Below are 4,650 nucleotides of genomic sequence, written 5' to 3'. Positions count from 1 at the left end.
TCTTTTAATAAAACAATAAACAATAAATGTGTACCGTACTCTTCTTCATGGAAAAATAAGACATCCCCTGAAAATAAGACCTAGCGCATCTTTGGGAGCAAAAATTAATATAAGACACTGTCTTATTTTTGGGGAAGCAGCGTACCATTTTTTAAAAGTTTGCAGTGCAAAAGAATGAAGTTAAAGTAAGAGGCAGATCAGCCTCAAGAGCTCCCTCCCCCTTGACAAGTACCATGACCTTGCAAATAGTGTGGAGCACTTCCACTCTGTGCACAAGGAGTCCCTGTGACTCAGAATCCACTCACAACACTCACAAGGAAGGTAGGCTCCCCAAATAACACTGAGGCCAGTGTGTTCCTGGCCACTCTTGAGGGCACAGCTCCTGGGACCAGATGCACATGAGGATGGAAAAGGCCGTACATAATGGGACAAGGTTTGCCAGGAGCAGTAGTGGCCAGCATCGAGTACATGATTTGAAAGGTTTGCTTTACAAAACTTGAGCATCTCTTCTGAAGTTTTTGCAGGAAAAGGAAAGAGTACATTTTGGAACAGAAATACTTTGATAACAGCAGCGTCATTAGAGGATAAAATGTAAGCTATGTAGCTTCACTCTTCTCAAAAGTTTGAAGGAAGGTTATGTGTGGGGAATGGGCTATGGAAAGGGGGTGGTGAACCCCACGGGAAATCAATTGGATACTTTGGGATATTCAATAAGCAGATCCTTGAAAAGATTGGGGTGTAACCACCATGAAGGGCCTCTTGAAATTTGATGATCAGGTCTGCTTGGCATTTTTGGACTTTCACAAGAATCCATATAATTCCAGAATTTCCTCCATCCACCCTCAAGTAGTAATTGCAAATGATTACAGTTTATGCATTAAGAGAAAGGCTAAACGAATAGATAAAAACCAAGGGAATCAGACTAATTGTGGCTTAAGTGCTGTGACTTCCAAAACTCACTGCCAATTTGAATTGAATCGGACTCATAATGACTGTATAGGGCAATGTTGAATTGCTCCTTGGGGTTTTCCAGACTGTAAATCTTTGTGGAATCAGACAGCCTCATTTTTTTCTCCCAGGGAGACATTGGTGATTCAAACATCTGGCCTTTCTGTTAGCAGCACAAGTCATAACCCATTATATCTCCAGAGCTTGGTGATCACAGTAACTAGCATTCCTCCTTTTCAGTCCGATCAGAAACCATGGCAAAGGAGGGGTGTCGGAGAGGTGGAGAACAAATGTCATTCTTTAGCGCTCAAGAAGTACACCGTGTGATTGGCATTGACTCTGAACTAAGGGAAATCACTGCTGCTCTGAAGCAGACTAATATGTCCTCCTGCTAGTAAAGCGGGTAGATTGTGAGTGCAGCCTTGGGAGAGGCTGAGCCACCTTTGCCCTGTTCAGTTTCTCCAACTTGCCAATCGGGTAGCTCATTGCTTCTTTAGAGGAAGAATGAAAGAGGTGGCAGATACATGTCAAGCACATTTCTTGTGAAGTTTTAAAAAATAAAATAAATCGAGGAGTGGAGAGTAAACTTTTCCACTTTTTAATTAATAAAGGTAGTGTCAAGGTATGGATAGATGTGTCAGCCTGTCAGCTAGATTCGGGGCTCTGGGTGTCAGGGTCTGAATCGTGTTGCAGTGACTTGGTGGTTTTTAAAGGCAAAGATTACCTCCTGCCTGTGAGCATGTGCTCCTGTGGCGTGCAGGTTGCTATGAGACTAGCATTGATGCCAACAGTCTTTGAAGTACCAGCAGGGTCACTAAGGAGGATGGATCAGTGGAACTTCCAGAATAAGACAGACTAGGAAGAAAGACCTGGGGATCTATATCTGAAAAGTAGCCAATGAAACCTTTATGATTCAAAGCAGACCAGTGGTCTAATCTCCATGCTTGGAGCATATCATCAGGAGCGAATAGTTCTTGCATGAAAATAATGCGCTTGGTGAAGAAGGCCAGTGAGACCAGCAGGGTCACTAAGGAGGATGGATCAGTGGAACTTCCAGAATAAGACAGACTAGGAAGAAAGACCTGGGGATCTACATCTGAAAAGTAGCCAATGAAACCTTTATGATTCAAAGCAGACCAGTGGTCTAATCGCCATGCTTGGAGCATAGCATCAGGAGCGAATAGTTCTTGCATGAAAATAATGCTTTTGGTGAAGAAGGCCCGCGAGAGTTGGAGATAAACTCAATGAGATGCCCTTGACATAAGAGCTGTGAGCCCGAACTCCACTATGCTGGTGAATGTGAGGCTGCTAACAGACAGAGCAACATTTTGTTGTACAGAGACCACTGTGGGTCTGAGTCAACTAAAAAATAGCTCCCAATCCTTCTTCCAGACTCCAAAAGGTAGTGACTGACCTGTTTTAGGAATTCGCCAGTAAAAATCCAGTGATACAACAGAAAATTGCCTGGTGCGGGGCTGGTGGATGAGCCCCTAACTTGGCAAGTCTTCAAATGCAGTGGCCATGAGAGTGGACTAAGTATACCAGTGGTGATGATGATGGCATTGGGCCAGACCACCTTCCTCTCGGTCAGTGCCTTCTCAGGAGCAACTAACAATAACGACAAAGGCAAAGTGGTTCCAGCAGGCTAAGGCCCATTGGATGTTGAAGAGAGCCTATTCTACAGAGAGTATGGAGTCAGGGGGAGATGACTTCAGGCACATAGCTGAGGTGATTGGGTATCACCAAGCAGGAATGAATGGTCAGTGGGGAAGAGTAGAGAGAGGAATTAGGAAGTCGAGGGCAGCTTTCGTCTGTGACTTCTCCCAGATGCTTGCTCAGTCAACAATTTTCATAGCATGGACACTTTCTTGTGTTCCTACTGCTTCTCTGACTTGGGATCTAGATCCATCTTCCATGAGTCACTGATTTTTACTGTGGTTTTGAAAAACACTAATCCAGAACACTCTCCGTAGCACTCTCACAGGTTTTTATATTAGACAAAAGGTGCCATGGGCAGTAGGATTGCTCTTCATTTCTGCATTGATGCCGCAGCTCCCGTGTGCCTGTCTCCAACTAGTGTCTCTGCGAAGCGCTGTTTCTTCTTCCAGGAGAAGATGTAGTAAGAGATTTACCTATTTCAGTAAAATTGCAAGTGTGTGGTAAAATAATCATTTAGCATGATCTAGACATTAAATGTAGGGCTTAGGTTTCTGACATGAAATCTTGGTGAAATTTAGTTAGAATCTAAAATGGAATTCTTCCCATAGACACATAATGAATAAGGGAAATTACTGTCATTACTAAGCGTTTTTATTTCAAGTAATGTTCACATCTTCCTGACTCTTTGAGGTATGTAAGAACAATGTATTCCTGTTTTAAATAATTTTTTAAACAGGCTATAAAACTAATGTCCATGGAAATTTAATGGAAGCTCAAATAGTAAACTCCTAAATGAGCTAGTACAAAGAAAGTGGCCCTCTTGACCCTTCTACATTGCTTATTCCATGTCATTGCATCCTTATTCTTACAGATAAGGAGCCCAGGTTATGCAGTGGTTAAGCTATCAGCTGCTAACCAAAAGGTCAGCGGTTCGAATCCCCCAGTGTTACCACCAGGTAAAACATTTGGTTCTCTGCTCCCATACTGATTCACAGTTTAGGAATTCCTGTAGGTCATTTTTACCCTCTAATGCAGGGTTGCTAGGAGTTTGAACCCAGTTAAGGCACAGACACCACCATCTTACATATAGGATTTATCACTTCATGCTCCAGCATGCCTGTAAGTATCTGACAAACAGTCCAGTCTAAGTAAAAACATTCCTTCTCTGTCACTGTATTTTTAAAGGCACAAATTAGCAATGCATGTATTAGAAATACTGATAGCAGTACTAGCCTATCAATGTGCCCATTCTAAAGCAATTGTGAGTAGTTAGGGCTAGGTACTTGTCTTAAAAGATTATTTTCCTCCCATCTCATCCATTGAAGATTAATAGTTTTAGTTATTTGTTAAAATCTTTCATGGGATTTCCATTTGGTCAAATGCATATTATATGTTTTGGGTCAGCTGAAAGGATCCCAATAGAATGAAACCTAGTTGGAAATAACATTTTATAAAATACTCAGTATATGAATTTTTTAATTTATTACTGGAGTAAAATGTGAGGGTTAGTCAAAAAAGCATTGCTGTTACGAAGAACCAGCTCCTTCAAGTAGTAGTGCATTCCAAGTCAGACATGTAAGCATGTTACTGCTGTCAGGGGGTGACTGCAGGCAAGTTTGCAGTAGTTCCCCTGTCTTGATTTCATTAACCACACCACCTCACTGCCATCGAGCTGATTCAGATTCATGCTAATCTATCAGAGTAGAATTTCCCCCATGGGTTTCCAAAGCTATCAATCTTATGAGAATCAAAACGTCATCTTTTTCAACTGGAGCAACTGGTGGGTTTGAACGGCTGACCTTGTGGTTTGCAACCCAATGCATAACTCACTGCACCAAACCGGCCTCTTTAGTTCATAAAGGTGCCTTCAAAAGCCGATCCAATCAAAATAATGGCTAATGAAGCGATCTATTAGGGTGTTTGAATTCAAGGCAGAGAACTCAAGCCAACAGGTAATGGAAACTGTTTTCTGGGATCCCAAAAGGTTCATTCTGATAGATTTTTCTCCAAGGGCATTGGATGATCATGGGGACTTTTTTTTTT

At 42.0% G+C, this 4,650-nt stretch overlaps 1 protein-coding gene across 1 annotated transcript in view; it reads left to right on the top strand.

Moving 5' to 3' along the window:
• Positions 1–4,650, top strand: part of LOC101647152 (lipoma-preferred partner homolog) — a 625,785-nt gene that overhangs the window by 376,235 nt on the left and 244,900 nt on the right. The gene's annotated exons all lie outside the window — the stretch shown is intronic.

This window comes from Echinops telfairi, unplaced genomic scaffold (genome assembly GCF_000313985.2).
Source record: "Echinops telfairi isolate 266 unplaced genomic scaffold, ASM31398v2 ScPeMD7_7407;HRSCAF=8445, whole genome shotgun sequence".
Taxonomy (NCBI): domain Eukaryota; kingdom Metazoa; phylum Chordata; class Mammalia; order Afrosoricida; family Tenrecidae; genus Echinops; species Echinops telfairi.
This window is presented reverse-complemented; position numbering and strand designations above follow the sequence as displayed.